Here is an 11,996-nt window from a genome sequence, read left to right on the forward strand (position 1 = left end):
TACGGATGCAAAGCTCCTGCAGCAGTTGTTGGATCCAAACAAGTTCAGTTGCCGTGATGGCCAACTGCCGATATTCGGATTCGGTACTTGAACGAGCAATTGTGCGTTGCTTTTTGGAGCTCCAAGATATTAAATTTGGACCAAAATATATGCAAAAACCACCAGTGGAACGTCTAGTGTCTAGATCCCTGGCATAGTCCGAGTCTGAAAATCCGACCAAATCAGTACCACCGCGACTAAACTGAAGCCCGTCCTCAGGTGTGCCTTTTAAGTAACGAAGGATGCGTTTTATTGCAATCCAATGAACTGAGGTGGGCTGGTGCATATGCTGACATACCTGATTTACTGCATACGTGATGTCAGGTCTGGTGATGGTTAAGTATTGCAGAGCGCCGACCACACTGCGGTAGCTGGTAGGATTAGGCAAAGGAACACCATCAAGAGAATGAAGTGGGGAGCTAGATTGAGCTGGAGTAGCACAAGGCTTGGCGTCCAACATATCTACACGCTGCAACAAATCGAGAACATATTTTGTCTGCTTTAGATGTAACCCATCAGCTCCACGAGTTGCTTCAAGACCCAAGAAAAAATGGAGGGGTCCCAAATCTTTCATAGAAAAACTCTGACCAAGTGCATGGATAAGGGAGTCAACATGAGAGCATTGATTGCCTGTGATAAGGATGTCGTCAACATAGATTAGAAGAATCAAATATACTCCATGATTATTAAAAATGAAGAGAGAATGATCTGCTTGTGATGCCACAAAACCCAAATCAAGAAGATATTCAGAAAAGCGATGAAACCATGCTCTTGGGGCTTGTTTCAAGCCATATAAGGACTTGCGTAAACGACAAACATGATGAGGATACTCGGGGTCTTCAAAACCACGTGGTTGTTTCATGAAAACTTCTTCAGAGAGATTCCCGTGCAAAAACGCATTTTGGACATCAAGTTGGCGTATAGGCCAATTATAAGAGCAACTCCAGCCCAGCACAATTGACTGGCACCCAGAGAAGAAAATAGCCCGGCCTGCAAGGAATGAGCTCCAGTCCGCACAATTGACTGGCACCCAGCCCGTGCCAGTCAACAGCCCAGCCCAAAATGGACAGACCCAGGAGCCGGTCTGTTTGTTGGCGCGTGCAACACACGCGGGTGCTCAGGCGAGTAGCCGACAGGCTTTGCAGGCGTTGGGGCCCGCGTGCAGGTCCACTTGCAGACATCCGGGTGAGGGCTACGTGGCCTTATAAGAGCCGTTGGATTTCCAACGGCTAGTTTTTGTAGGCCGTTGGATTTCCAACGGTAAAAAAAATTTAAATTTAAATTTAAAATTGGACCGTCCGATCATAGATCAACGATCCACGTTTATTTCACCAAAAATTAAAAAAAAAAAAAAAAAAAGGCCCAACGGTCAGAAATTTGACCGTTGGCCACGTGGCATCGTGTTGGCTGTTGGATTTGATTATTTTTCAAATCCAACGGTCCAGATTAATTACAACATTAAAATTTATTAAAAATTAATTAAAAAATGTCAAATTTTTTTTAAAAAATACAGAAAATTTTTAAAAAATTAATTTTTTTTTCTATAAATACCTAACCCTCATCTTCCACCTTACACCACATTTCAATATTTTCTACACTTTCTACACTTTCTACATTTGAATATTTTGTACACTTTGAGAGAAAAAAATGACTTCGTGGAAGCTCAGTGAAGATGTTACGTTGTGTGAATGTTGGGTTCGCACTACTCATGACCCGATTACGGGTAATGAAATGGATAAGCGAGAAATGTGGAGTAAAATTACGAAATCGTTCAACGATGTACATGGAAAAGATGCCAGATCTAGTCAAGGTCTTCAAGGTCGTTGGAAAAAACTCAACGCATCCTTTACTTGTTGGAAAAACGCCCTCTTTCATGCTTCTGGTAATTTGCGTAGTGGGACAAGTTTAGCGGATGAGGTAACAATATTTTTATTTATTTATATGCATTCCACCCACATCAATATTTTAATTTATTTAATTTCTTATGTAATTTTTATGTAATATGCATTCCACAATACTTATGTAATTTTTATGTAATTTTTATATAATTTTTATGCATTCCACAATTCTTATGTAATTTTTATGTAATTTTTATAGACACTACAAGCACAAGCATTCTACAATGCAAAGAACCATAACAAATCATTCAACAAATGGGAATGTTGGCAAATTGTCAAAGATTGCCCTAGATACAAAATTGTGGCAACCGGTCCAGAAGTTGTCATGCACGGTATGGGTCTACACAGTTCGCCAGAAGCAGACACAGCCGAACAAGAAGCCAACACATTTGAAGACACGGAAGGGATGCCTGAACAAGTGCCAGAGACCCAACCGACTCGTCAGTCCCTCAGGCCTCAAGGTAAAAAGGCATCAAAGAAAAAAGGTAGTTCTTCCAAAAATGACTACACTAAATATATGGAGGAACTTACTCGTCAAGGTGAACTGAACATGGCATGAGAAAAGACTAGAGATGAGGAAAAAGCTGCTGCCCTGGCAGCAATTATTGCAGCTACTGAGGCTCGTGATGAGGCGACTGAGAGACAAAGAGAAATAGTTAATCGAGAGAACGAGATGATTAGAGAAGCACTTCATCAAGAGAATGAGATGCTTAGAGAAGAAAGGATGGCTCAAACAGATCGTGACACTATGAACAAGTCTCTAGTAGGACTGTCTCCGAATTCAAAATATTTTTGGACATCAGAAAAAAGAGATGTCGTGCGGAGGAGGCGTGCAAGAGATGCCGAAACAAGTCAAGGGGGTTCCAGCTACAGAAATCCTAGCAACCAAGATCCTAGCACCACATATCCTTACTCCACAGACTTTATTTAATTTCTTATGTAATTTCTTTTTTATTTTTAGAACTTTATTTAATTTCTTATGTAATTTCTTATTTAGTTTTAGAACTTTATTTAATTTCTTATGTAATTTCTTATTTGTTTTTAGAACTTTATTTAATTTCTTATGTAATTTCTTATTTAGTTTTAGAACTTTATTTAATTTCTTATGTAATTTCTTATTTGTTTTTAGAACTTTATTTAATTTCTTATGTAATTTCTTATTTAGTTTTAGAACTTTATTTAATTTCTTATGTAATTTCTTATTTATTTTTAGAACTTTATTTAATTTCTTATGTAATTTCTTATTTAGTTTTAGAACTTTATTTAATTTCTTATGTAATTTCTTATTTGTTTTTAGAACTTTATTTAATTTCTTATGTAATTTCTTATTTAGTTTTAGAACTTTATTTAATTTCTTATGTAATTTCTTATTTATTTTTAGAACTTTATTTAATTTCTTATGTAAACTTAAAACACCAAATAAAATTACATAAAACACCATTTAAACTTAAACACCATTAACTTAAATTACATAACCTCACCATTTAAACTTAAAACACCAAATAAAATTACATAACCTCACCATTTAAACTTAAAAAAAAAAAGCAAACACACTAAATAAGATTACTTAAAAAACAATACACTTTATTCTTCAACCACAAGCCTTATTTTAATTATCTTCGCCTTCGTGCAAGCTCCACTGATGCTCAATCAAGTCATTCTGGCGGGCTATGTGCCAGTATGGCTCTTGCAATGAAGTGTATCGTTGAACGATCAATTCATTGTAACGTCCATCCCGTTCCAACGGCTCGTGTTGCACGGGATCTTCGGTCCGGTCATGAGCATAGTAGATTTGTGTTCTTGAGTTGTTCATCGGATCCGGCTCGTATTCATCGACGGCATCATAATCATACTCGTCTTCAACAATCATGTTGTGGAGAATAATACACGTCATCATGATGGATCGAAGAGCCTCGACATCAAACATTCTAGCTGCAGCCCTGACAATGGCCCAACGAGCTTGCAGGATACCAAAACAACGCTCGACATCCTTCCTACACCCTTCTTGACACTTTGCGAAGTGTTTCTCTTTTTCACTCTGCGGGTGTGGCACTGTTTTGACAAATGTTGACCACCTTGGGTAAATACCATCTGCAAGGTAGTATGGTCCCTCGTATTTATTACCATTAACCCAATATGTGCATCTCGGCCCACGCCCTTGTAGCAGTTCGTCAAACACTGGAGATTGGGCAAGGACATTTAGGTCATTCTGAGCTCCTGGAACACCAAAAAAAGCATGTCAAATCCATGTATCAAAAGAAGCCACCGCTTCCAGAATGATGCTTTTGGCTCATTTTCTGTCGCCATAAGCTCCTTGTCATGCACTTGGACAGTTTTTCCATGTCCAGTGCATGTAGTCGATGCTTCCAATCATGCCAGGGAAGCCTCGCATCTCACCCTTCCTCAGAAGCCTTCGCATGTCACTTGTCGTGGGTTGCCGAAGGTACTCATTGGTGTAGAGGGCTTCAATTGCAGAGCAAAACCGCATCAGGGACTCCAGAACTGTTGTTTTTCCTATCCTTGCGATCTCATCCACTTGATCTGCAGATGCTCCATATGCAAGCATTCGCAAGGCAGTCGTAATTTTTTGCTCAGGAAGAAGACCTAGAACATGAAAAACATCCTCTTTTTGCACAAAATATGGATCATGGTTGCAAACATCACTCATGATTTTAGCGAACAAACTTCGTTGCATTCTAAAACGACGTCTAAAAACATGATCAGGGTAAACGCTGTTGGGAATAAAATAATCTTCCAAGAGATCTTTACCTCGTCTTTCCCTTCTTCTATCGATGTTTGCCGCACGTCCGGGTTTGGCTATCTGACCCATAGCTTCCATGATACGGCGGGAATGTGAGGCCCTCGCCTTCTATGGTGATCATCCTCATCTTCCTCCATTGCGAAGGCCTCATCTCCACCTCCACCTTGGTCAAGATTGACCAATTCTTCGTGTTGTGCCAACAACCTTTGCTGCTGCTCTTGCAACTGTTTATATGCTCTCCTTGAAGAAGACATTGTAAGAACTCAAGATTTGAAAACGACAAAGAAGAATTCTGAGCTAAAAAAATGATTGAGTTTAGTGTGAGGATGGATGTAGGGATGTAGGGTTTATATGGACAAAAAAAAAAGATGAGGTTCTGGACAATGCCACGTGGCACTACGTGATTGGTTGAAAATCTTAGCGGAAATCTATTCAAAAAATAGTACATTCGGATAATGACACGTGGCGTGACGGGATTGGTTAAAAATCTTATCGAAATCTTGCCTAAATTATTGTAAACAGGAAGTGACACGTGGGTTGTCGGGATTGGTTGAAAATCTTAGCGGAAATCTATTCAAAAAATAGTACGTTCGGATAATGACACGTGGCGTGACGAGATTGGTTAAAAATCCTATCCGAAATTAAAACTATTTTTTTTATTATTTTATAAAAAAATTATTTAATATTTTAAATGGACTGGGTGCCAGCGCATTTTGTAAGGGTGGAGATCGTTTGTGCCAGCGCATTTTTAGACTAGGTGCCAGCACATTTTTTTTTGGGGTGGAGATGCTTTGGCCTATTACTGTTCATTGAGTCTGTTACTGTTCAATTAAGTGGATAAATGGGCTGGGTGCTGGCGCAAAGTGGATAGGGGTGGAGTTGCTCTAAGAAATTGCAAGGGCAAGAACCAGACGAATGGTGACATGCTTAACCACCGGACTAAATGTCTCCGTGTAATCAACACCCATCGTTTGATGAAATCCATTGGCAACAAGACGAGCTTTATATCGCTCCACTGTACCGTCAGATTTCCGCTTTGTGCGATAGACCCACTTGCAAGGAAGAACATGAGTAGCAGTTGAAGAAGGTACCAACTCCCATGTACCAGCAGCTTTCAAGGCCTTAAACTCCAATGTCATTGCATCACGCCAATGAGATAATTGATTTGCCTCGCGAAACGAGGTTGGTTCAGAATCAGGAGCTTGTAATGATGTCAATAAAGCATATTTGGGGTTTGGTTTTCGAATGCCAGATTTAGACCGAGTGGGCATGGGATGGGGAGTAGAAGCGGAGGAAGGTGGAGGAGCCTCATTAATGGAAATCAAACTGTCAGAGCTATCAGGAGCAGGTTGAGAATGAGGTGGCGAGGAAAGTGAAGGTGTAGACAATGGTGAACTTGAGGAAGGTTTCAAGGGGAAGAGAGATGCTGCACTAGAAGAGGATGTTAGAGTATGAGGAATAGAAATATGAGATGATGAAGGTACCTGAGGGAGAGGTGGTAAGGGAGAATGAGTGATAACCACGGGAAAGTAAGCTTCTGACGGCAAGACTGAGGAGAATTGTGTAGGGTTGTCGAATGGAAAAGTTTCCTCATCAAAAACCACATGACGTGACAAATAAACTCGTCCATTTGACATATCATAACAGCGATAGCCCTGATGATGAAGTGAGTAACCAATGAAAACACATTTTTTTGAACGAAATTCCAATTTATTTTTATTATAAGGGCGTAAATAGGGAAAGCAAGCACAACCGAAAACACGAAGACATAAATAAGAGGGCTTGCGACTATACAATTTTTCATAAGGCGAAACATAATTCAATTGGCGTGCTGGAAGACGGTTAATTAAATAAACTGAGGTGTTGAAAGCATCCACCCAAAAAGAAGAAGGCATTTTAGCAGTGGCAAGTAAAGTAAGACCCATGTCAACAATATGGCATTGTTTCCGTTCAGCAGCACCATTTTGTTCATGAGTATGAGGGCATGTTAACCGGTGCTCAATACCATTATTAATTAAAAATTGTTGAAATTCCTTACTCATAAATTCACCCCCGCCATCAGTTTGGAAAGATTTTATCTTATAAACAGTATGGATAGATAGAAGATTTTCAACAAGCAATTTAAATTTTTGAAAATAAGAAAAAGCTTCATGTTTAAATCTCATAGGAAATATCCAAGTATAACGAGAGTAATCATCAAGAAATATTATAAAATACTTGGAACCCTTAACAGAGACAGTTGGTGAAGTCCAAACATCACAACGAATCAATTGAAGAGGACAAACTGAAACTGATGAAGACAAAGCATATGGTAATTTAGTGCTTTTGCCCAATGGGCAAGTAGAGCAAAAACTAGGGAACTTAGAATCCTTAATAGGAATAGAGGACATAATTTTTTTAAAAATTGCAGGAGATGGATGACCGAAACGCTGATGCCACATAAATGAAGAGGTTCGTTGTCCAAATAATGCCACGTTCTTGAAAGGAAACTTCGACAAACCCACACGAAACGGATACAATCCATTCTCACTTTTGCCGTGGAAAAGCGTCTTCCCCGTGGATAGATCATTCACAAAGAAATCAGTAGGAGTGAAAATGAAGTAGCAATGATTATCATAACAAAAGCGATGAACGCTCAGTAGATTAGCAGAAGCAGAAAGACAATGCAACACAGAATTTAAAGGAAATTGAGACACGAAACCGGAACCAATATGCTTTATAGACAAACCTGCACCATTACCAACCGCGACTTGGTCTTGGCCAATATATTATGTGGAGAGGCTCAAATTAGCTAAATCATTGGTGATGTGTGACGATGCGCCACTGTCGGTATACCATGTAGGGGATCGTGCATTAACCACAGGAGAGGCAGCCATCATAGCATGAGGTTGTGGATAGCGGCCTTCGGAAAAAGGAGACTTGAAACAATTTGCGGTAGAATGACGATGATCACCACAATAGTTACAAATATTAGAGGAAGAGGGAGCATCCGCAGCATGGTTGGGAAGATAGGAAGAGCGACGAAGACCAGCATTTGGTGTAGGAAGAAGTCCTCGATTCTGAAACGAGCCACGACCGGATCCACCATGAAACAAACCACTGTTTGAACCACCACGACGACCAACAAAAGGATTACCAGCACCGCGACCTTGAAAAAAGCCACGACCTTGAAAACCACCACGACGGAATGAGGATGTACGACCATTTCCTCGGTGAAGTGTGGTTCCACGACCAGGATTGGGAGTGGAGCCAGAAGGGGCAAAGAGAGCTGTAGTGGTGTGATCAGGACTGAAAGTAGTGCTATAGTCGTCCATACGGCTTTCAGCGCTCAAGAGCAAAGCAACCATATCGTCAAGACTCATAGGATTTTCTCTTGCTTGAACCGAAGTAACTATACTTTCGAAAGCAGGACCAACACCATTCAAAATCAGCTCCATAAGATCATCGTCATCAACAGGTTTTCCCGCAAGAGCCAATTGATCAGCAAAGTTAGTTAATTTATCAACATAGTCTGTGATGGACATGTTACCTCTTTTAGTGGACTGCATCTGGTGCTTAAGTTGAAGAACACGGGTGCGAGATTGAGAAGCAAAACGTGTTTTCAGAGTATCCCAAGCAGCTCGGGATGTGTCACAGGTTGCGACGATGGAAAGCACATTGGGTGTCAAAGTTGAGTTAATCCAACTCAACAATTGTTGGTTTTGTCGCTGCCAAGTTACGTACTCGGGATTAAGAGTAGTAGTATTCTCAAGAAACTTGGTTGGACATGTTTTTGTACCATCAACATAAGCAACAAGATCATTACTTTTAAGTAAGGGATTAAACTGGGCAAGCCACAACATGTAATTGGTTCGATCAAGTTTGATGGAAACCAGATAGGAAATATTAGGAAGGGAGCTGGTAAGAAGAGAAGAAGAAGCAGCCATGGAAGCGGAAGAAAATTTGAGAAGAAGAGAAGGCAGAAAAAAAAAAAACAAGAAGAAAGAAAAAAAAATACAGTCGCGAGCTTGCTGGGTTAGAGGAAGGAGGAAACAGATGCAGGAGGTTTTGTCGTTAGACAAATGGCTCTGGATACCATAAAGAATATTGTCTTTGATGACTTATATTTTGCTTACCGATGCTGCAATGGCAGCATGGTTTATATACAGTTTGCATATACACGCATGCAATAAACAACAATAAAGGTGGCAGAAACTAAACAACAATAAAAGCGTCAGAAGCCATGTGATTGTCTGGCTGGGAGTATTCCTTCTGTTGTCCAGGTTGTACAGCAGCTAGTGGGATTATTAGTGGACAGCATTAGCTTCATAAAAAAAGTGGGGCTGGGTGAACATGGAAAAATCAGAGAGGGCGGGGTAGGGAAACTCTTTTGTGTCTAGGTCCGCACGGAAGAAGATGAAAATACTCAATAGAAGAAATCCTGTGCGAGGACACTAAAGAACGAACGTTGTCAATATTGAATAAGATATGACTGATAATGTATTGATAACATGTGAAAAAGTTTTATTAGCGACGTTACACTATGGATGCCAGCTTATCAATGAGAGATTTTTTAGTGTGACCATCACACGAGGTAGTACACCACGTGTCTTTATATATATAAATGGTGAGATATGTGTGTTAAAAGGTTAACAACTTAAAAATTAAAATTTTCCACCACTTACATAAAAACACGTGATGTACCATCTGTGTTCCCATCACAACTAAAAATTTCTCCTTACAAGGAACATAGTTGGCTTCTTCCTTGAAAATAGTCATAGTCATCACAATTTAACACGTGTGCAAATTTTCCATTCAACTGGGTCTTATTTTATCCCAACTGTTGTAATCAGCCTCCACATATGCATCAAATGAGTCGTCCATTTCTTGTGAAACGATGCTTTTTTAGCAAGGTAGCAACATTGGGAGTTAGATTCCACTGTTCAATGCCTGCCTAAGTTTTTGCTTATATATGACTTAGAAGCAGAGAAGCACTTCTGGGAAACACCATACTAAAAATTCAACGTAGCCAACACCCAGGGAAATTTCTGTTCAATAGGTCTTGTCAATTTTATGCAGGTACCTATTCAGTTCACGTGTGCTTACAAAATGAAAAAGGGTTCACATGCATAAAATGTTGTTGCAATTGAATATATTCGACTGCAGAAAATTTGTTCAAAACATGATTCTTTTTTCATGCTTATTTCATACTCGTGCCTTGTCACTAGCCCTCTCAACACGTTGATGAACTTTATTTCCCTCCCAATAGGATGATTATTCTGATAATTTTATTTTTATAAGAAGTTTAAGAACAGAAGAAAAAAAATCGGTTCAGTGGTTGGATTGATTTTCTTGTACAACTCTTGCTTGCTATTTTTCACTGCAGGCTTAATGGACACAAATAATGGTGATGCCAAGGAACAGTGTTTTAATCCTGCTTTTGTCCACTCAATAGCAGTTCCTGACATTGATATGTTAGACAAATCAGACAAGGTTTGCGTAGGGGTGACGGTGCAGTTGATGTGATTAATATAGAAGCTGAACTTGCACCCCTGAGGTCAAAAGGTTCTAAAAAAACCTTAGAAAGGATCTCAATCAAGATCGAAAGATACTGATCTAGAAATCCCAGATCAAAACGGAAGGAAAAGGTTGCATTTGGATTACTCATGCAGCGGTCGCACGGCTGCCGTCTCATGCGTGTAAGTAATAGACTTAAATGCAGTTCAAGGGAAACTTCATTCACGTATTGACTAGTACATGTTATTCAGGGCATTTTCGTTATCTGGAGATAGAGGAAGATTGCCTTGGCAGGTCAACTGGCTCTGCACCACTCCGGCTGATACGGAAAACATAGTTGTTTGTGATACAACGAAGGTGGTAAAGGTCTATTCTGTTGCTTAGATTAAAGCTGCAAATCAATGACTGGCAAACTCGTTCCTGGATATATATCTGAAAACTTGTTCACTGTTTTGACGTAAAATGCTTAATATAAGAATGTGGAGAGGATTTTACGGGCGTCAAAGTGGAGGAAAATTCTTACACGCCTCATAATTAGAAAAGAGGAGGATATACTTGAGGAATGAGGATCCTCTCCAAATCCCTTTTATGAGGATTGATCTTCAAATCGTGTTCATTCATCGTACATCGCGTGGTCAGTTTTCATCAAGTATTATTTATATTTAATTTTAAATAAAAGTATTTAAAATGATTTTTGACCGTACGATGTACGATGAACGGACACAATTTAAGAATTTCTAGGATCCTCACAAAGAGAATCCGGTAAGGATCCTCATTCATACTTGAGAACCTTTACCCAATAAACCTGCAAGTTCAAGACCATCTATGCAATGAATTAATCGTGAAATTGTCACCGAATTGGAAGTTGTATGTTTATATCCGATTTATGGTAATTTTGTTGAGAAATGATAGGGAGATTCCCAAAAGTGGAACTCTCTCTGGATTATCTATCTTTTTATGTTTTTGGCACAATATTTTATAATGTTGGTACGAGAATTAACGTTAAACTGTAAAGTGACGAAGAGTCTATGGAGAGTCCCACTTTGAAAGAGTCTCCTCAACATTTCTCAATTTTGTTTGGAGAGGCGTTATCTACACACTCATTTTTATCTTTTACACACCTCTCAATTTTCGGTTCTCGGATCAAATAACTTGAAGAGTATCAAAAGACATAAACATCAAATAACTTGAAGAGTATCAAAAGACATAAACTAATAAGGAGTGTATAGAAGATAAAAAAGTGTGCGTAAAACCAACTTTTTGTTTTCTTATCTCATCCAAAGTGGAGTAATGTTCCTAGCTGTGTGACAAAATTCAAATGCTTTTTTTTTTTTTTAATAAATGATAATATTAACATTAATTGGGTGAGGAAGTGGGTTAAGCCTCACATGATAATGTGGTTCAAATGTTTGAAATAACACAAATTTGGACGCTTGTGATTACTACAAGTACAAATTTAACTGCTAAATCCTTAAAGATTAGGCAAGGTAAAAACCCTAATTAATCTTATCTAAACTACCTATTAATAGAACTTGTTTGTCAACTAAAACTCTAATTACTACTTTATCACCCCTTATTAAAACTGAACAAAAATAAAAATATATAAACAATTTAGTAATTACATAAACATAAGTTTTGCTGCTTTTTATCGCAAAACATCACAACCAAGTTAGTATAGCATGCTCTATTTAAGAATTAAAAATAAAATAAAAATACAATAAAAAAACTGCTCAGCATTATCCCAATTTTCATAATTGATTTTCTTAAAAATTTAAAAAACTAATCACACCTCCTAATAAAAA

The 11,996-nt window shown here is 38.7% G+C and overlaps 1 pseudogene; it reads left to right on the plus strand.

The window, feature by feature from the left end:
- Positions 1 to 10,068: 10,068 nt before the first annotated feature.
- On the plus strand, positions 10,069 to 10,578 carry LOC103944233 (annotated as a pseudogene).
- Positions 10,579 to 11,996: the final 1,418 nt, after the last annotated feature.

This window comes from the organism of the source record quoted next, unplaced genomic scaffold (assembly GCF_019419815.1).
Source record: "Pyrus x bretschneideri cultivar Hongxiangsu unplaced genomic scaffold, Pyrus_bretschneideri_v1 Contig33, whole genome shotgun sequence".
Taxonomy (NCBI): Eukaryota; Viridiplantae; Streptophyta; class Magnoliopsida; order Rosales; family Rosaceae; genus Pyrus; species Pyrus x bretschneideri.